General features: G+C 48.4%; 1 protein-coding gene and 1 pseudogene across 2 annotated transcripts in view; one reads left to right on the top strand and one right to left on the bottom strand.

Annotated features, from left to right (window-relative positions):
• TCF7L1 (transcription factor 7 like 1) overlaps nucleotides 1-22,368 on the bottom strand; it is a gene marked incomplete at its 5' end in the record, with an annotated part of 154,882 nt that overhangs the window by 108,627 nt on the left and 23,887 nt on the right. The window lies entirely within an intron of this gene.
• On the top strand, nucleotides 9,114-10,398 carry LOC308505719 (ferritin light chain-like; annotated as a pseudogene). Its single transcript has 2 exons — nucleotides 9,114-9,143; nucleotides 9,927-10,398. The product of its transcript is annotated as a ferritin light chain-like (transcript).

The raw sequence follows: 22,368 nt of genomic DNA on the forward strand, positions 1-22,368 counted from the left end.
AACCAGTGTGGGCCACATGTACAACGAGGGCCCTCCCAGTTCTGACAATCTTCCTTTCTACCGGCTTATCACAAAAACCCACCACCACAGCCTTAGTTCAGTGCAACACCTCAGACTGAAACACTGTCATTTTCTCTCTCTCAAGGCGGCCTTCTGAGAAAACTCAAAAGCACAGACAGGACAGTCCTCTCCAGAGCAGAGGCCACTCTGAGCCACGCAAGCTTCTGTGAGGTGCCCTGGCTGCCCCGAGGTTAAGTGTGACAGCTCTGACCTCTGACTTGCTTGGGACGCGCAACCCACTTAGCCTTTCCATGCCTCGGTTGCTTCATCTGTAAAATGCGGTGACACAGACTCATGAGCGGGCCCTCAGTACGATCTGTTATGATTTCACTTATCATTCCTAGTGCATGCTTGTCTAAAACTGATTTCCAGATAGTCCCTGCCCAGGCAGTCGCATTCTTAAGGAACATGAAATTCTTTATCCAGAACTATGAAAGATGCTGTATGCTGGAATGAGCTCCAGATGTGGAGTCCGAAAACTGAGACACAGGCAGAACCTGTCACTCAACTTCACTGTGACACCTTGGGGCAGGCCCTTGACCTCTCTGAGATGGTAAGAGTCTTTGCCCTGCATGCTGCTGGGAGGATCCGAAGGGAGGACTCATTTGAGAGCTGAGCACACTTGGCCATAACAGGAGCTCATGGGCTGAAGCAAACGGCAAAGGCCTGAATCCTGACATGGAAGGCCAGGTAGAACAGCACAGGACTGACACTCACAGAGGGAAATGCAGGCACTGAGCTTGCCTTGCCCCATCCCAGCCCCACCTGCAGGGGCAGGGAACATCAGGGCGCCATCCTCCCAGCCCAGGCAGAGCAGCATTAGTGGGGAGAGGGCTCAAGTGCCAAGGCCTTGTCCTTTCACTCAGCAAGTCAGGCCAAGAAAGGGGTGGGCTAACGAGATCATCCTCCACTGGGCTCTCCAGGTAGGGAAACTGGCCTCCAACCTTCACGCTCGGAGGGCTAGAGCTGCAGGGAGGCCTCCTCATAATCACCAACACACAAGAAGCCAGGACTACCGAGGGCTCTAGAGCTTAGGATCTTTCTCCTGCAAGCTGGCTTTCCAATTTGCCCCTTGTCCCACTCATGCTTCTCCAATACCCACTCTGGGCACACACCACCAAACTTCTAAAACCCCCTTCAGGTCACCTTCACCCTGGAAGATCCCACAATTCTTAGCCAGACTCCACTTTCTAGAACATGGCCTCTGCCAGGCCTGGTACAGGCTCTCTTCCTGGCTGCCAAGGGCTGCTCAGGCCGTTCCTCAGACCCTCTCCTCTACGCCCCACCCTCAATGACCATCTGCTGACTGGAACGGCTTCTCCTCCTTTTATTCCCCCAGCTATACTGAGATATAAAATATAATATACTGACATATAACACTGTGTAAATCTAAGGTATATACAACCTGATGATTTGATGCATGTATATATTGTGAAACCCTCCCCTCCTTCGCTCCACCCAGATCCTGCCTGGCTTTCATAGCTTGGCTGAAGACCCGTTCCATAGAAAAGGTCTTTCTAGACTTCTAGCCCACACAGACACTTCTCGTCCAAGTTCTGGCCCAAAGACATTGCCTCAACATGGAACCTGCCCAAATCCAGGTGAACAGTTCTGGTGACGCACAAGGCAGCAGTGTACTGTGCCTTCAGAGTGCCACAGAGGTTCAAAGTTCTTGCACACCCAAGTCCGAGACCCGCGTCACCCATCTCACTCCCACTTAGCTCTAGTTCTCTCCTCAGGAGCCACACATTACCTGAAAACTCTTCCCACAACCACAGCCCAACTTTACAGAGGTCAAGATTCTCATCGCACTCCAACACTCTCCCTCGTTTCCAGTCCAGGGCCTCCCCCAGACCGCTCACTATGGTGTGTAAGCGCTGCTGAAACTGTAGCTCCCAGAGCTAAGCCTCAAGTGGCTGAGCAGCACAGAGTTGTTGGAACCATTCTCTACCTTGAGCTGGGCTCTATCATTCGACCACTGGGCAATACACTTGTAGTCCTCAGTAAGCCCTCACTTACTGTATTTGGGTTGCTCTGGTCTCTGTGACTGGATAAGTTCACTACAAATGGCCTCAGTGGCTGGTTAGCTCAGTTGGTTAGAGTGGTGCTAATAATGCGGAGGCTGCCGGTTCGATCCCCACATGGGCCACTGTGAGCTATGCCCTCCTTTTTAAAAAGAAAGGCCTGGAACGGCGTGTTCTCTTGCATCCTCAGAAGTGCTGGGCATGGGCAGGCACAGAACTACCTGCTGGTTCATTCACCCATTGATTTTTGCCCCAAATCAAGCCTGAACTATATGACATGCCTATTCACCATTGCTACGATTCTGACTGAAAAATACCAGCCCTATCTAAGTGAGCAGGATTATAGGCTCTGAGAGTCACTGGGCAGCAAAGACGAAGAAAAACACGAAGAAGGAACTGGGACCATCCAAAACGAAGTCCATCATGTATGACACTTATCTGACTACTGTTTGCAGCATTCTTCCCCAGGCCTGAGATACAAAGGTTGGACCAGGGACACCATCCATCATAGAAACCTGAGTCTTGAATAGTTCATATCTGCACTAGCATGGGGAGAGAAGTAGAAATGGAAGCATGAACTCCAGTAAGATTCTGCTTTCTTGAAAGGCACTAATGCCATAAGCTAAGTGTAAACCTTGGTTGACTTTCTCCACATATTTGAAACGCATTTTGAAATCTACTATTTCAGGCAGAAATCAGGTGCCACCAGGATCTGTACTGCCTTTTTTAAATTGTGGCAGAGACAACGCCACTTTATTTTCCTCCTGGGCCCACAGAAGTACCACATTTCTCAGGCTCCCTTGGAGTTCGGTGGAGTCACTGTGACTGACATCTGCTCTCTGTCATCTCCTGGCTGGATGCAGATGCTCCCAAGGGGAGCTACGAAGCAGCAGTATAGTGGTTCTCAAGGTGCAGTCCCTGGACCAGCAGCCTCAGCAGCAGCTGGAACTTGTTAGAAATGCAAATTATCAGGTCCACTACTGTGGGAGTGGGGCCCAGAAATCTGTTTTACTAAGCCCTCGGGTGATTCAGTTACCTACTAAAAGTTGGGAACCACTGCTCCAGAAGATGGCTGGGCTCTTAGATGGAAACATCTGGGTCACTGAATGAACAGAGCAGCGCTACACACCTGTACTGGAGACAGGAGTAAACTTGTGCTGCGTGCAGCCATTTGGGGGGTCATTTTGTAAAGCAGGTATGTATTCCCAATGAAAACACTAATAATCACGGGGCTTCAGGTCTAGTCCACTCTTTAGGGCCATTTCCCATCTGGGGTGTCCTAATGTCAAAGGCTGGCCAGAGCAAGTGCTCTGGAGAGCAGTGAACTGGGGTTATTTTATCCCGGCTGTGACGGCCTGCACAGGAACCCTTTGTACCCACTCATTCATTCGTTCACAGTCTGGCTGGTATGTTAACAATGGGGGAAGCGGAAGTCACTGCAGGGCCAGGATCAGATAGCAGCCAGCTGCTGGTGTTAACACATTCCTGCCGCCCTCCAGCCCTCCTGCCTACCACGGCTGCCTGGCACCCCAGGCCAGCCAGCACCTGCCTGCTTGTCAGTTAAGGGCGTCCAGAGCCTGCATCTGAGCCCTAATTCAGAGAGTATCAAGGACTCTGTGCCTGCAGCTCCTGCAGGCCAGCAGCTGGGGCTGCAAAACACATCAGGTCCCAGGCTTAGATGTCCATCTTTCCATCTGTGACACACAAGTTGAGTTTTGAGGTCCTCGTCTCTCCTTGCCATCTTTCCTTTTCCTCTCCAAATGAAATCCCACTTATTCCTCAAGCTCTCCCCCCACATCCTGCCGCTTCCACAAGTCCACTGACTGACTGCTCCCTTCTCTGTGTCTGAGATTTTCAGTGTGGATTTAGACATCATAGGGCTCACCCCATGTGGGCTTTACACAAAGTTCTGTACCTCCCCATTAAAAGCCAGTTCTTGTGGACGGGGGCCGTGTTTTGCACACCCTCCATGTACCCTCAGCCTTGGCACCAGACACCGGGCACTCACTGAATGCTTCTTAGTGATTGGTGAGTGAGGAACTTGGGAGGCCGGCGACACCCAGGTGAGCGACCTGTTGATACTGTACATACACCTGCAGGGCCAGTAAACCGAGGTTTAAGACACAGAGACACAGACCAGTCACACACTTTGGCCCCAGACTTTCTCCCCCAACCACAGTTCCCTTCCCTCTCTGCTAGCCAGCCTCTTGTGTCCCTATGATTATTCAATCACAAAAAAGAACGCTTCCCCTTGGCTCCGGGAGCCACCTGGGGTTCCCTTGCTGTACTGAACTCTCTCCCCACCATATAGTCTTTGTCCATGGGCTATTTATTTCCTTTGCTGCTATCCCCAGCAAGCAGGGCCCAGGCCCAGCACAGAAGCACACACAGCTCTGCAAGCCGCGCAGACCTGCTACCTTTCAAAGCAGGGCCTTTCCCTGGGCAGTTTCATAGGATGTGGCTGACTTCCTTCCACTTAGTTCTTGGCCATACACCAGACTGGAAAAGGAACGAATTCCCCTACACACTCTCCCCCCACCCCGCCCCCCAAGCATGCTGGCCACTCCTGTTAGGCAGGTCTGCTCACCAGGTGACCTGGCCCTCTCTCAGGTGCCCCCTGCTCACCGTTTCTCTATCTTTTGTAAATCTCCTTTCAATCCCCCCAAATAAGCCCCAACCCTTAGGGCCACAGGGCAGCCTGCCTCGGAGATTTATGAAACCTGAAACCACCATCCTCCCTCCCCTTTCTCTCCTTCCATCAGGAGAAACAGTAGACTGCCCGTCAGGCAGCAGCTATTCCGCATGCCAGCGGAAGGTGCGTGTCTGTCAGGAGGCCTTAGCAAGCTGGGACCTGGGGCTGCCTGGGAAGCATGTGCTTCAGACCTGCAAATGAGGAGGCAGTCTAGCTACTTGTTATTTGCTGGCCATGTGGCCTTGAGCAAATCACAAAACCTCACAGCACCTCAGTTTCCCCACCTGTAAAAAGGGCTAGCAGGTACCAACTTAGGGCTGCTGTAAAGATCGCATGAGCAAATCAATTCAGACACTTGGAACAGCGCCCAGTGCACAGGAAACAATCCACAAGGGTCAGTTCTTACTCTGATTATGGTTATTCATTTCTCAAGTCTCACTTTAAGAGGTCACTAACCTGTGAAGAATGTGAAAGACAAGGAGTAGAGAGCCTTGTGAGCCGGAAGATGAAGGCCCGGGGGGAGTAATCTCCTCCGAGGGGGAGCAGCTGGAAAACCTCAGGATTACGATGCTGAGAGGAGCTCAGTCCTTTTCACTCCCTCAGCCAGGACCTGAGTCAAGGAGTCATTGACGAAGCTGGCAGTGATGACCTCACACTTAGAAACCATTTAATTAAGCAGTAGAGTTAATTAAATACTTATTCATTTCAAGTTTGCAGATTTATATTTTTAAAACAAATGTAAATATACTCACATATATGCATAAATTTTTTTGAGCTTGCAAATAGTTTTCACTGGTAAGCACCAGGAAGGGCATCTAGATGCTAATGAATGTTACAGTCTGAGAGAAGCCCAAAGGACCTCTCTCCTCTCTCCTCTGTGGGGACACAGGGGAGAGGGTCTCCAGGAAGACCAGCTGAAGGGGACCTGCTGAAGCACGTGTGACAGGCTGGCTAGAAGGGCTGCTGGCATCCAGCACAGAGCACACCGCATTGTCAGCGGGCAACAAAAACCTGGGACTTTTGTAGCAGAAAAGGCAGAGGCATGGTCCAGGCTGAGGAAACTGAGCAACGGCTGCGAGGAGTGAACGTGTGTGGTGCAGGATGGCATCTGGACTGGCCCCTCTAGTCAACATGGAAGAAGGCAGTGGATCAGGGCAACTGTGCCAGCAAATGTCAGCACATGGACTCAGCAAACACTGTCCAGCTCCTACGACTGAGTGGCAGGCCCTGGGGCCCCAGTGGTGAGCATGCCAGGCAGGGTCCTGCCCAGGAATGTGGAGCAGACCAGCTGCCCGAGCCTCTCCCCCAGAGGTGCTGACTTAGCAGCTCTGGGCAAGCCCCCCCAAACATTGAATACTTTTAAAGCACCCCACATGATTCTGATACACATTTGGAAAACACCCATGTGGATCCATGTAAGTCTCAGGAGGGCCTGAATCCCCTCAATCCCAACATGCCTCGGGAGAAGGAGGGCTTACCACCTCGCGTGCAAATACTTTGCAAACTGTAAAGTGCCCCGGGAAAAAAGCATTATTATCATTGATATTGGATTATTATCCTGTCTTTGGACAGATGCGGCCTTTGGGTTGCTCTTTGTTACAAAGAGCCAGATTTGCACCCTATGACACCCTTCCAACATCCAAGGCACACCTCTTTTTTCTCTCCCGAGCTCATCAAGTGCCACCTCCTCTAGTAAGGTGTAGGACCCCATAGCATGCTGACCACCCCCCACTCCCCACAAGCTCCAGGTCCCTTTGAAAGTCTGACCCAATATCCCCCAGGTGATGTGATGGGGGAGAGAACACTGTGACCCCTCCAACAACCCTCTCCACCTGGCCCTGCTCTCCTCTGTTTTGGTTTCCGTTTCCCTCCTTCACAGGGGCAAGAAAGACTTTGGGAAGCCTCTATTTTCTCTATCAAAATGGCATCATGGGTCCAAAGCGTCAGGAACACACTTAGAACAAAACTAAAAAGCCCATGTATTATCTTCAGCTAAGTTTTTCAAACTCAATCAATATTCCAGAGCTCAGGAAAGTCAGAGAGAATATAGTTTAGAAGAACAGAACATTAACTCTTTTTTTCATTCAGCATCTAATAATAGTTATGACACAAGAGAAAAGCTGTATTTCTTTCTTTCCAAAAAGGATATGAAATCTTTTTATGCACTTACCATGGAAAACGCTTAGCTCGTCAAATCCCACATGCTAAAGCTCAACCAACACAGCAGCAGAGCCCTCTTGCCCTAGAGCAGCTCCCTCAGCCCTATTCTAATTCCTACACTGGGGGGCAGGTGATGGAAGGCTTCAGCAAGGGGCGGTGGGTGTGGGCAGGGCTAGGGAGCAGCTCTGGGACTGGGGTGTACTCTCGTCTGCGCTGAAAAGAAAATCAATTGTCCTTTGGACAATGGTTCTCTACCACACTGACTGTGTTGGTTTTGGGGGTGAAGACGGGAACAAAGGCCCAAACCTGAGAGATGCCCGAGGACACATGTTCTCAAAGTGCGGTCCTGGACCAGCATCAGCATTAGCGAGAACTTATTAGACATGCACATCTCAGCACCCCCTCCCCAGACCTACTGAATCAGCTCTGGGGTGCAGCCCCGCTGTGTGTTACCATGCCCTGTAGGTGATTCTCATGCATGTGAGAACCATTCCTCCAGGACGGAGGCGCTGTTCCATTCCAACGCAAATCAGAAATTGTTCTGCGCCCAATGAGTAGGAAACAAACTCCAGGTGTTCCCCATTTTATTTGAAAGGTCAACATCATTTTGAGTTCAAGGTGAGTGGCTGTATTGATTTTAACACGGCAGTAAAGGCCCCGATTCTCTTTTTGCTGTTACGGAGGAAAAGAAGACAAAGCCTGCAATATAGGAGTGGCTTTGGAGGGAATGCAGCTCAGAGGTGTCTGAGTCACATCAGCTCAGCTTTCCACGACCCCTGCCTTTCCCCTGCCTTTCCTCGCAGGGGTCCTGAAAGGCCCCACCCTAGCTGGTGGCCCCTTTCCCTTACCTTGGGTTAACCAGCCCCTTTCTCCTCCTATCCATCCTGATTGTCTCCTCCACCTAAACTCCACTCAGCCACAGCAGGCTGCTGCCAGGAGACCCAAACTCCAGCACGGCCAGCTGAGGGCACGCAGTGACCCCTAACTTGACACCTAAGACAAGAGTGTTTAAAATTGCAGTGCTGACCTTCTGTCTCTGTGGTTCTTGAAGCGCAGGCAGGACCGGTGGCAACCATGGTCAAGCCAGGGCTTTAGTGAGGCCACGGTGACCTTCACTTCTAGTGACTCAACTAGGCCTCAATTTCCCTATCTATAAAATGGACAAATATCTGGTAAGTGTTCATTAAATGTCAGCGTTCTGGCCTGGAGAGAATGAATCATCTGGGAGGGTGGGTGGAAGCATCTAGATGTTCCGATTCCAGCACCTAGTGCCCTCCTACCTAGCTTCCCCTTCTCCCTCAACTCTCCCCCCCACCACAGCCCCTTCTGTAATCTTGAGTGCATAGCAGGAGCTAATAAATGGAGTGGTTTAAGGGGAAAGAGGTGCAAGGAAGGCGTCTCATGAATGTTGAAGTCTGGCAAAGGCAGAATTGATCAGTGATGGTATTTGAGGGGGAAGGAAATTGCTAAACAAAACAAACTGTGTTTACTACCATGAAATGAAGCCAAGACAGTAACCAGCTAAGATGACACATAGAAGATTCTGAAAAGTATGGAAAAAGGGCACTGTTCTCTTTTTTCCTCTAAAAGACTAACATGGTTCAAAAATGTATTCCTTTCTTCTCTGAAGAACTCACTGCCCTACACATAGAGATGCTCCTGAGAGCATCAGAATGTGGCCCAAACGCACACTACTTCCTTCCCCCTCCTTGCAAATGTCCCCTGCTTTCTCTCAGGGGTAGGGGACCACAACATCACTGACCTGTCTAGTCAGATCTAGTCAGTGTTACTGGTTAATAAATGAGGCTGTAACTGTCCACAGAATGGGGTGCAGCCATCCCAATGCTTACTGTAGCCCCAAGATATCTGTGTTCTTTAGTCTTCAACGTATAGTACCTAGAACTGAGGAGAAATTGTTGTATAGTGAATGAAGAAACCCCCAAAACTTTGTGTGTATACTCTGATTATAACCATACAAGGTGGAGTCATCAGAATAAAGACAAAGGACATACTCAAAACAGGTTTTTTAGATGATCGGATTATCATCTTTTCTTTTTTATGCAATGTGGTAGATATTGACTTTACATTTTTAAATGAAAAAAATATATATATGGTAAACATATCAGGCTTCCCAGATCCACTGGTCTGCCTTTGCAACATGTAACTTGCCGAACGGGATGGTGAGGGGTGAGAAGGGCACAGCTCATGTGAGTACCAGTTACCCTGACACACTAAGGCTTGACAGTCAGGAATATGGACAAAGGAGCAAACTACCATAGAGTTCTGCAGAAGGAGAACCGGTGAAGGTAATAGCTGAATATGAGGAAGAAACTTCCCCATACGGGAAGTTGTCCGATATCAGAAGTAACTGCCAAGCCCTGGTCTCCTGACCATGCAGATATATGAGGAGGCAGGTACTGAATATCTTCCACCTGCAGGAACTGGTGGGCTCAGGTGCTTCCAGATCTCACTTCCTAACACTATATGATACATGGTAAAAATGTGGTCAGCAGTGGATGGGAGCTTCAAACCCAGACCTCTCAGGGCCTGGACCACCACACCACAGCCTCCAATCCAATCAGTGCTTCTTGGATGGGCTGGGATATGCACAAGACAACTGGGGAGGGCCTCCAAGTGGGCTGCCTCCAGACTTTTGCCCACCCGTGTATGGCCCACAGATACCGTTTTACACCTTTGCCATGAGGGGGAAAGGTAAAGAACGCCTCTCACCAAGCAAAGAGGAACAGAAAGCTTCCTACAAAAATGAGTCAACAGAGTGCCCTGGGCAGTCCTCTGGATCTGTCTCTTGCTTCAACAGTGTTTGGACAGACAGATGCCCCTTCTTCCAGCCTCCAATCACCCCCCAACCTCTTTTCCAGGCTCAACCTTAGGAACCAACTCAGCCATCCTTGGCCTCCAAGACCAGCCAACACTGTTTTTTGAGCTTAACTCCTTATTGCCGAACAACCAGAAGCTCCCAATTTTGTCAGAATTATTCCACCGAGGTGGAGGCCGCCCTCAACCACCTGGTCAACTTGCACCTGCGGGCCTCCTACACCCACCTCTCTCTGGGCTTCTATTTCAACTGCAATGAGGTGGCTCTGGAGGGCGTGAGCCATGTCTTCTGAGAGTTGGCTGAGGAGAAGTGCGAGGGTGCCCAGCACCTCTCGAAGATGCAAAACCAGCGTGGCGGCCCCGCCCTCTTCCAGGACCTGCAGAAGCCTTCCCAAGATGAGTGGGGTAAAACTCAGGCTGCCATGGAAGCCACCATGGTGATGGACAAGAACCTGAACCAAGCCCTGGGCTCTGCCTGCACAGACTCTCATCTCTGTGATTTCTGAGAGAACCACTTCCTGACGAGGAGATGAAACTCATCAAGAAGATGGGCGACCACTTGACTAACCTCCACAGGCTAGGTTGGGCCAGCATCTCTTCCAAAGGCTCACCCTCAAGCACGACTAGGAGCCTTTGGATCCCAGAGGCCTTTGAGGGGCCCATCTGTGTCCCCCTGGCATTGGGCTTCTGCCTGAGCGTCTCCCTGAAACCACCCTGGAGCCCTCTCCCATGCCGTGGTGGATGCCGTGGACCAAACTGAAACAATTAAATGTTTTGCAGCAAAAAAAAATAAAAAAAGTACATATTTTATGAGAAGGAAGTCCGCCTTCATAAGAATTGTTCCATCCAGCCACCTTCCAACCTCTAACTTGGATTCTCAGAGACCCATCTGATGATCACCTCTCTTTTTCTTCAGGAACAAAAAAGAGAGAGAGCGAGCAAGAGAGACCCGACCGACAGACTGACCTAAGCAAGCCTGGTAACAGTGAGACAGAGAGACGATCCAAGCAAAATGAAAATGCTGAGGGCCTGCACTGAGATAGTCAAAAGTACTTGGTCACGCTTCCATATCCTGGCTCATGTTACAGCCAACTTTTGTTTACTGGTCTACGGATTCTCTTCCTGCCCTTCCCAGCTTCCTATTTTAATTTTCTTCTTTCACTGGTCACTATTGTCTCAGCACACAATGGACACAGACAACAGAAGCAGTGAAAAAACTAAGTTACCTGCTAATGTCGATTACCTGATCCAGCTGGAAAACAGAGAATGACAAGCTGACAAAGAATGGGGCATACCTCATTGCTATTGACTTGGTTATCTCAAGTCCCACCCCACCCCCCAATCCTAACTGTGATGGCTCAAGCCTGTGACCTGCAGGGAAGGAAACGGGAGTTATCAAAGGTCCTGCTGAAGGAGGGCCCGGCACGGGTTGCTATGCTGTGGAATTTACTCAGATGTGCATGGGCGGAAAGAAAATCCAGGGTTTAATTTTCTCTCAAAATTCAGGTTATTTTTCAGCCAGTTCAACTATGCACTTTCAGGAATTAACAATGGGAAGTTAAAGCAGGATTCGAAATGATTTAAACCTGATCCCCCCTCTGAAGACCATTGTACAGCTGAGCAGGTGCCTCCATTCACACATTCCACCCTCTCCAGTTACATGGCAAAGGGCTCGCAACTCCCACACACCACGCCAGCCAGCATTCATAGAGAGCCCACTGTGAGCTGCACTGGGCGGGCCCAGGGACAGGAACATTACAAGACACTGTCTGTGTCGAGTCACAGTTACGGTTTGGTTCAGGCCATAGGACAACATCAAAGCAGTAAAACCACACGTGTAAACAAGAAAACGTACTTACACACAGATAACAGTTTGAGGTGGTAATGTCTGAGGAGCTGGCCTAATATCAGGGTCCTGAGGAGGAGGTGGGTTTGGGCAGGGACTGGAAGTGGCTGTAGAAGAAGTCCAGGGTGCCCAGCAGGGACATCAAGATGGGGAAAGCTGGGGCTCTCCAATCAGATTGTGAAGAAAGCAGTGGGGCGGGAAGTGGAGACTGGGCCGAAGGAGGAGAGTTCAGATGCGACTCACAGGTTAGAAGAAAGTTAACACTTGGATAATCTCACACATTGCACACCGGTGCACAAAGGCCACCGCCGAAGTGGGAAAGGTCCACTCTCGGAGTGGACAACAACGAGTAGATGAGATGTCTGCACTTTTGCAGATTTTCATACCCACCTGGGAGGTGGCAACATCACCTCCATTTTAAGCGTGAGGAAACCCCATTAGCATCAAGCCCTTCATTACATTTCAAAATGGCTCAGTGGTAGCCAGAAAGTAGAAAGAACCCGTTAAATGTCCTTTAACAAATGGATGAATAAAACAAACTGTGACAGTCATATAGTGGAATATTATTCAGTTATAAAAAGAAATAAGGCACTGGTCCATGCCACACCATGGACGCACCCTGAATACATTATACTACATGAAAGAAGCCAGACACGACAACCACATCCTGCATGATTCCATTTATATGAAACATCCAGAACAGAGAAAGAAATTAGACTAGCGGTTGCCCAGGATTGGGAGGAGGGGAGGACGGAGAGCGACTACTTAACAAGGTGATGAGAACATACCAAATTTATATAGTGGTGATGGTTGCACAACTCTGGGAATATACTAAAAACCACTAAGTTGTACCTGCAAAAGGATGAATTCTATGGTATGGGAATTATATCTCAATAAAGCTGTTATGTAAAAAACTGGCTTGATGGGAGTTTTTCTAAATACATTTGCTAGTTGCCTATTTTCATATGGAAGGTGTATATATGTATATGTATATATATATATATATATATATATATATATATATATATACACACACACACACACACACATATTTTTTTTTAAGATTTTTTTATTGGGGAAGGGGAACAGGACTTTATTGGGGAACAGTGTGTACTTCCAGGACTTTTTTCCAAGTCAAGTTGTTGTCCTTTCAGTCTTAGTTGTGGAGGGCGCAGCTCAGCTCCAGGTCCAGTTGCCGTTGCTAGTTGCAGGGGGCGCAGCCCACCATCCCTTGGGGAGTTGAACTGGCAACCTTGTGGTTGAGAGGACCCGATTGAACCATTTCATTTGGGAGCTCAGCGGCAGCTCAGCTCAAGGTGCTGTGTTCAGTCTTAGTTGCAGGGGGTAGAGCTCACCATCCCTTGCGGGACTTGAGGAATCGAATTGGCAACCTTGTGATTGAGAGCCCACTGGCCCACGTGGGAATCGAACCGGCAGCCTTTGGCGTTAGGAGCACGGAGCTCCAACCACCTGAGCCACTGGGCCGGCCCTGGGAGGTATATTTGATTCAACTTAATCAAATTCAAGGCCATCATTTTAATTATCAATCAATAGGCACTACTGATAATAATGTGCTATTGAAAATAATGTATCAAATATATGGTGATGGAAGGAGAACTGACTCTGGGTGGTGAACACACAATGGGATTTATAGACGATGTAATACAGAATTGTACACCTGAAATCTATGTAAATTTACTAACAATTGTCACCGCAATAAATTTAATTAAAAAAAAAAAGAAAGAAAAAGAAAATAATGTGCCCCTCACTGAAGTGCTTCTGAATATCCCCGGACGGTGCCCTTGTTTGGTTTCTGTCCCCTGCCGCCAGTGCTCACTGTCAGGCTGTTGGCAACACCTACCTGCCTCCCCGCCCCACACCTCAGCTGTGCAAGTGCAGGTCCATGCTTGTGTCAATGCTCAGAACAAATTGTTTCAATCAGGCACCTGGGTGAGGCCCCTCTGCTGACACTGAGCAGAAAAAGGTGCGGAGAAGATAACTTTGTTATCTTCATTTTCCTTTTGAAAGGAAGATTTATTTGAAAAGTTTCGTTTTTCTCTGGAAACAAGGTTTGTGTGGGGAAATAGGCAAATTTGGATTTATGGAATAAAGTAGGGAATAAAGAGGGCTGGGGGAGGGGCACTACGATTTTAAATAGGGTGGTCAGGGAAGGCCTCACTGAGGAGGTGACAATCAAACCAAAGGAGGGGAGGAAACGAGTCATGCAGCTATAGGGAAGAATATTCTAGGTAAAGGGAACACAGAACAAGTGCAAAGGCCCTGAGACAAGAGAGTGCCACATGGGTTTGGGAACAAGACGTATGGATAGAATAAACTAGGTGAGAGATCAGAGGCCAGAGGGATCGTAGGGAGGTCAGTTCAGGTAGGAAGAACACTGGCTCGTACCCTGGCTGAGAGGAGCCGGACTAACCATTCCTTCATTATTACCCCAACGTCCCCTTGTTACCAGAACATTATCTGGTGCCTGTCTCCCAACAACCCTGTTGGGTGCACTCAGCGGGACACACGGCTGAGCAGCTGAGCGTGACCTGAGGTAGGAAGTACCGTGCGGGTCTCCTGGTGGATCCATGACTGGGATTTGCCTTTTGGAGGCAACATCCAGGAGACATTTCAAACAGGTTGTGAGACACAGCACTGCTTACCTCATCGGATGTTCTAAGAAAGCACACGGGAACAGTGAAGACTGAGAAACTGGTCTCCCCAAGGTACTACCAGGACAGGACTCAAGTAGCAAGAAAGGAAACATGTTAGAGTAAGGGGGGCGGGGAGGCGGGTATCCTAGTAGGATAAAAACAGCAGCTACTGAGTACCAGAGACACTCAACATGTGTGAGCTCATGCTTTCCAATAATCTGGTGACGGTGACGTTACAGTCCCCACACTGCAGATGACAAGGCAGGGACTTGGGAAGGCCCAGGGATGTGGCCGTAGCTGCAAAAGGAGCAGGAGGGTGATGACCGACGTCAAGCCCAGGCTGGCCTCATCTCAGGTCTGTCAGTCCAATCACTTAGAACTGCCAGATCAGCAACTATTTCTGAACTACAGAATGGCAGCTTCCTCTGGGCCATACAGAGGGGCCGGGACTCCTGATATTTACCCACAACAGAAGCTCTGCAGGTCCTCCCTGAGGCAGAACTTCTCATTCAAGTCTGGGCCTTGGGAGTCGGCAGCACACACAGCAGTTTCCGAGCCCGGCTGTCATCAGAACCCCCCAGGAGTCCTTACCAATTCCCAGTCCTGGCCTTTCTGGGTCAGAGTATCCAGGGGTGAAGTCCAGCAATCTGCATTTTATAATGCCCCACATCATTCTGACACAATCCTTCCCCAAAGAAGGTGTGAAAAAGCAACTGCCTCACTATTGTTTTGGCAAGTAGAAACAAAACTAATTTCAAGGTGCACATTTTCTGAAATGTTCCCAGGCAGGAAAATCCACGCAATTCTCTATCCACAGGCCGCCTGCACGCCCCCCGCTGAGGGTCCGGTGGGGTAACAACCGCAGAAGAGAAGCTACCTCCCTGTGTGCTGGCTTCATGCACAGGCGCAAAACATGAATTTTCAAGGGCTCCACTCACGGCAAGTTCCCGGGCACCATTTTTCTTTCTAGAGACATTCAGTACTGAGGTCTGTAGGAGAGAAGCTGCTCCAGTTACAGACGGAGAAGAATCAGACAGAGCTCTCTCGTTTACAGGAAGGGAAGTGTGGAGAACAGCAGGAAGACGAAGGCAAAAATAACCGAGGAGGAGCTACTAACTCTTAGTGGAAATCCTGGCTTGTTTCAGAACAGGGTTTGATGGCAGCCAGAACAATGCATGATTTGGCACTAAAATCATCAGCAGTTATTTGCTTTTTTTTTCTTTCCTTTTTACTATCTCAATTTTCTATGTTGCTCAATTTTCTTTTGATGAATACGTATGACTACCCTCTCCACCCCCCACCAAACTTCCTTACTCTAACAGTCAGGTTGCTCACTTTGTTGAAAATGCTAGATTTGATGCTTCTGAAAAGGACAGCCACCTATGGAAACATCGTGTCTGCCCCAACCCTAAGACAGACAACGAGTCAGCTCCTCTCTTCACACCAAAGGAAAGGCAGTGTAGACATCTCTGTTCACTGGCTGAGGGAGTCCTTCCAGAATTAGCAAATGGTTGGCCCTTGGGATCTCATCTTCCTCCCTCTGAATTACTTATCTTTCAAGTCCACCTTGTCATGCTCTAGAAAAGCAGGCTTCAGCTACCTCAACTTTGAATTATAAGAAAATATTTTCGATTCTGATTTTTCAGTTATCTCAAAATGAGTTTAACTATCTCACAACTCAAGTAAAACCTAAGCATTCGCCGCAATATCTTGATTGTCAGCCCCTTGCATTCCAAGTTAATGACTATGAAGCAGGGAGCCTGTAGTTATAAATTCCAACCTACTTTAAAAGAGTGCAGAATAAGGACCCAGAGCTGTCTGGCACTTCATAATGGGAGCTGGCTGCACCCATCACTCAGCTGGCCTGATGGAACATATACTGGGTGCCCACCATGGACAAAATATACGAGCTCTGACAATTAAGTTCACAAACTCATCCTAGAAAAAGTGCTACACACCTCACGGCTGAATATCACTATGGTCATCTTCAAAGTGCTCCCCTTGGGAAGCTATGCACCAAAGCCAGCACCTAGTCCACCCTTCAAAGCAATTTTGGAACTTTTTTTCTGGAATGGCCATCAGAGCTGTCATCGTATTACCTTTGATGTCCTGAATGTCATCAAAATGTCTTCCTCTCGTTATTTCCTTTATCTTTGGGTAAAGAAAGAAGTCACTGGGGGCCAGATCAGGTGAGTAGGGAGGGTGTTCCAATACAGTTATATGTTTACTGGCTGAACACTCCCTCACAGACAGTGACGTGTGAGCTGGTGCATTGTCGTGATGCAAGAGCCATGAATTGTTGGCGAAAAGTTCAGGTGGTCTAACTTGTTCATGCAGCATTTTCAGCACTTCCAAATATAACAGTAAACATGGTTAACTGTTTATCCAGTTGGTACAAATTCATAATGAATATCTCTCTGATATCAAAAAAAAGGTTAGCTACATCGTTACAAGTTTGTGAACTTAATTGTCACACCTCGTACAGCACAGGGTCCCTGTCCTCCCTCTCGTTAGGGAAACAAGGGCTACACACAGAAACAATAGGGAACTACACAATATGCTTTGTCTTGTTCATTAATCACATACAGATAAGAAATATATGGGAGTGATAAGACAATACCATGATACAACAAACCAATTGTGTTCAATTGTGAGGTCCATAGGAGAAAATGTGACAGTGGGCTAATGTGGGCTTCAGATCATCGAAGCCAGTGTTGTTAGAAAAGGGTCAGAATGTTGTGGGGTGGAGTCTGAAGGGAAGCAGATACACACTAGTGTGGGGAAGGGGTAGGTTTAGAGCCTGCTGAATGATGGGATACATCCAGCTGGATGTGGGAGGCCTGGAGAATTAGGTAGGGAAGTTTAGACTTGGCATGTGAAGTGAAAGGGAGCAATGGCTGCTTTCCTAGGAATGAAGCTGTAAGATGATGGTGTTTTTGGAAGATGGAACCCATATTAATGGGCAGGGTAAGTTGAATGCAGGAAATGGAGGCAGGATGTTATCTCAATTAGATTTCGGTCTCGGAATGGTGGCAACCTTGGTCCTCTGCCACAAGTTTAGTTTCAAAAATTATATTTACAAATGGATTTGAAACCCTCCTCTGACACCCTGCCCAGGTTTGCAACTCCTAGGTGTTGTCTAAACCCCAGCTTTGCCAGGTAGTGGATGGTGCTCATACCTGGCAGCACCCAATTCTCTGCCCCTGTGCTGGTCTCCTCATTTGTGACCTGGGTTCACAGAGTCCCCCCAGAGCCCCTCAGGGACTGTGGGGCCTACCTGTCTAAACCATCATTCCCTCTGCTTCTTCAGTCTGTGTTCCAGCTCTTGTTCTTGGTCTTGTATCATGTACTTGCTCTTCCCACCAGGCAGCCCCATGTTGCTGCAATCAGCCAAGAGAAGAGGGGAAGCAGAGAGTATGATTGCAGGTTTGGAGCAGGATGTTATCTCTGTATAAAGTTTAGGTACCTTGCTGAAACTCTTAGCCAAAGCAACTGGAAAAACCAGCAAACGAAAAATGAAGACACATGTGCACCACCATTCGCAAATGGATGACGCCCAGGCACAGTAAAGCACCATTATTCTGCATGCTTGGGAACTGTAGAGTTCCACGTGGTCAGATGTCTGACTAACTACGAGGGGCCAAAACTCAATAAACACATGACTGGCTTTGGGAAAAAATCCGCACCTTAGTTTCACAGGTGCTCTGGGATTTGTATCAAGTATCTTCCTTTCCACCACGGGGATCGGGCAGCAGCCGCAGCTCTCATTCACATCCTGCATCTGGAAGCCAGGCCCAACAGAGTGGGTACGCAGCACGGTCAGTTCAGGGGTGCAGGGAAGGGTGGGCAGGTCCCCCGGGCACCCTTTCCCACAATGCTCACCGCATCTGCTCAGGTCCAGCTGGGGTGTCACTATTCCTTACCTGTCTCCTCATCCCCGTGAGGCCTTAAGCCCTTCTCTGAACCCGAGTGGGCTGCTGCCTTTGTTCCTTGCCTCGCTCTTGCTTTTGACTCCCCCTTCCCAACCCAAAGAAACGCTGCTCCCCAGCCCTCGACCCAGGACACTTTCCTGCAGAGTGTGAGCGCCACCACCGTCTAAGGCTACTGCGGCAGCAGGGCTCCAGGTCCAGACTGGACCTTATGAGTGGCAACCACACCTGGCGCCAGAGTCCAAATGCACCCCAGGCCTATGAACACATGAAATCAGGAGGCTGACAGACAGTGTTCTCATTAACATAACAATTGATGATAACTCACTATCCTATGTGCCTCACACCCAAGTTTAAAAAATATGTTCTGAAAACAGTTCTGTATTTTGGTTGTGGGAGTGGCTGCACAAATCTCTGATAAAACTGCATAGAAGCGTACAGACACACGCGCAGTGAAGCCGTGTGGGAAATGGTGGGAACTGAATAAGGTCTGTAATCCAGCTAACAGTAATGTACCCATGTCCTAGTTTTGATATTGAGCTTGAGCTATATAAGACGTCACCATATGGGAAACTGGGGGAAGAGTTCCCAGGACTCTTATGTACTATTTTTGCAACTATCTTATGAGTCTCATTATTTCAAAAGAAAAGTACAAAGCAAACAAAAACCAAAAAAAAAAAAACAAACAAAAAAACCCCCCCAAACCCATAAACCTAATCATCTATATTCAGATCATTTTCACACCCACCAGGGCCTGTGAGCTGGCACCATTATGCATTTTTCCAGGCCATCTGGAACTGGTCCTCTGAGTCCAGCTTTCGTTTCCAACACAGGCAGCTCAGGCACCAGTGCAAGGCTTACACATTTCCAGGGTAACCAAGAAAAGCACATCCCAGTGCATTTGGCTTTGAGAGGAGTAGGTGGTCATTTTGCCAAAAGCCCCTCTTGGAAGCCCCACTCGCTGGAGACTGATTGGCCAGAGATGGGGACCAGCTTTGGCTGGAGGGCAGATTTAGGGCTGGCTTTTTCCTAAAATGCCTACCTAATCTTTTGACGTCTTTGAAGAGAGCCCAAGTCCGTGGGAGTACACGTGCATCACAAACACACATACACAAGTGCACATGCACACAATATATGCACACACACACATACATATACACATACACGTACATACACAGACACACCTGCACACACATATGTGCACACACAGCTTAGCCCCAAGGGGCCAAAAATAAATTACAAATATTAACTAAGTCTGTGATTATCAAGACTAATCTAGAATTATTTCCATTTATAAGAGTCACCCACCCACTAGGGGCAGAAAGGGGTCATTGCAAACACAAAGCAAGGCTTCCTCTGCAGTGCCACAGACCCCCTTGGCAGCCTGGGGAAGCTGATGGGTGCTTCTCAGAATGCTATTAAATGCACAAATTAAGTACATAGTATTGCAAAGGAAACCAACTACAATAACATGCTGTTATCAAAATATTTAAAAAATGTTTGCTGTGGTAATATATAACTAACATATTATGTAAGACCTAGCAGTATGTTTCATAAGCACCTTAATTTTGAAGTAGCGATGAGGACAATGACATTTTGAGACGTCCACGATGCCTCTTCATGTGCTGTAAAAGAAAATCTCAGTAATTCCTGTTGGTGGCCATCACAGATACTGCTAATAGTATGGTTTGTTGTCTACATCCAAAATGGAAGGAAATGCAGAATTTCAGTTAGTGAAAATTAAATGTAATTTTTCCCGTCTAAGTGTTTTGGAGCCACCCCCTCCCCCGAATCCTGCCTGTGGGTGAACGCATGTAAGAGGCTCTGGAGTGAGCAGTTGATACACAACTTCCATGGCTGTACGCTGATTCCTCTCCACATGGTGCCACCTCCTCACCTTTCTGCCCAGAGGTACATTCCAAAGAGGCCCCAGCACACAGCACAGGCCCTCACTGGGTTTCACCCATTCCCTCAAACGGATGTTGAACATTAGCACCTGACTCGGCCCTTTATCTTGGGCAGGGGAGGCCCACGCTGTGGCTCTCCTTTCCTTTCAGTCTCTCAGCTGCTCCTGCTACTGTGAGGAAATTAGGGGAATTATACCCATACCTGGGGGAGCCTGAACATAAAGCATCATCCTCCAAGTGTCCCCAGAACTAGGGAACAGATGCCAGTCTGGTGGCAAGTTAGGGCTGCACGCCAATGAGCAACCAGCCCTGGGCGTAGGTGTAAAGAAAAAAACAGAGTCTGTGGCCCCACTCATTAATGCAACAGTTAAGGTGGGCAACTTGGATGGTACAAGTAAAAGGTTGAATTGTATGCTCCCACAAAAGATATGTTAACCCCTCAGTACCTCCGATTTGACCTTATTTAAAGATAAGGTCTTTACAGACGGAATCAAGGTAAAATGAGATCATTAGAGTGGGCCCTAACTCAATGACTGGTGTCCTCATAAAAGGGGGTACCTGGACACAGCCATATACAGAAGAAAGCAGGTGTGAAGAAACAGGGAGAAGACCAAGGGGAGGGGCCTGGAACACATCCTTCTCTCACAGCCCTCAGCCAGAACCAACCCTGTGGACATCTCGGTTTCAGACCTCCAGTTTCCAGGCTGTGAGACAATAAATTTCTGTTGTTTAAGTCACCCAATTAGTGGCACTTTGTTACAGCAGCCCTAACAAATTAATACAAAATTCAAAGTCAAATATATGGCCTGAAAAAAAGGAGATCTTAATTCAGAGCCCATTACACCCTGTCTCCTTATGTTTGCCACTAATCAGTGTAAAATTAAATTCTGTTCCATCTGCTTCTGGCCTCTGGGAAGGAGGGATGGTCAGCGGCCAGTTCTGTTAGACGACGGGAGGACAGTGGAGGGGCTTAGAGAATCCAGGGTGCACTGTGGGCAACTCCAGGCAACTCCACGGTCTCACTGTGGAGCCATCACCCCACCAGGCAGGGACCTTCTTAATCCTTTCATTCAAATGTTCAGCAAGGAGGAGCTGCACAGTGCTTCACAAACTTGGCTGCATATCAAGAAGCCCCTGGGGAGCTGTAAGAAAATTCCACCCAAGCATGAGCCCCACCCCAAACCAGCTGGATCAAAATCTCTAGGGGTGGGGCTGGGCATGAGCATTTTTTAAAAGCTCCCCAGATGATTCTAATGTGCAGCCAGGGTTGACAGCCACTGAACCCTATGACCTTTGAGGGCCTTGCCTTCTCAGAATTCGGGAAGAGGGCATTTTGTGTTTATCTTAGAGGTTCTCAGGAGCGTGCTGGGCGCTGTCTCAGTCTTGTTTCCTGCAGGTCCAGTCTACAGCGGCGTGTATTGGGTATGAGTGCAGGAGTAATTCTGATGAACAAACAGGGTAATGGCGAAGAAGGGACAGACGTAAAGCATCAATTCAGTAAGCTTTGGTTACGAAGCTCCTGGTGCCAGGTACTCCAAGATGACCAAAAACAAATACCTAAACCCCCAGAAGCTCACAGTGTCGTGCCAGAAACAAGCTGACAGCTGTTAAAGTGAGAAGTACCATAACTGTCGTCCATATAGGAGCAGAGAGCCAAGCCACCACCCCACAAGGCAACAGAAGGTGATCCCAGAGATGATTTTAAAGGAAAAACAAGAATGTCTTCCATGGGGACAAAAGAGTATGGGGAGGCTTGATCCATGATAGACTGAAATGATTTTGTTCAGCTAGAAATAGAGATGGTATGTCGGCAGAGACCAAGAAAACATGAGAACCACAGCTCTGTGAATCTGGTATTTAACAAGGGGTGGCCTGGTTTGGGTAAGGCAGTGGCCGACATTCTCTGACCTTCCAGCTGGGATAGGCTTCTGCCTGTATCTGCAAAACAGCCTCCAGCACCCACTGCTGCCCAAGGTGGAGGGTCTAAATCCTAGCTCTGCGCCAACTTTTACAAAGAAGCCTTTTTTTTTTTTTTTTTTTAATTGGGGAACAGTGTGTTTCTTTCGAGAGCCCATCTGCTCCAAGTCGTTGTTTTTCAATCTAGTTGTGGAGGGCGCAGCTCACTGGCCCATCCGGGAACTGAACCAGCAACTCTGTTGTTAAGAGCTCGTGCTCTAACCAACTGAGCCATCTGGCCGCCCTACAAGAGAGCTTTTAATTAATACATGTTCTGGGGCCCTACAACCTAGAGATTCTGGGTA

Source organism: Rhinolophus hipposideros, assembly GCF_964194185.1.
Source record: "Rhinolophus hipposideros genome assembly, chromosome: 12".
NCBI lineage: Eukaryota > Metazoa > Chordata > Mammalia > Chiroptera > Rhinolophidae > Rhinolophus > Rhinolophus hipposideros.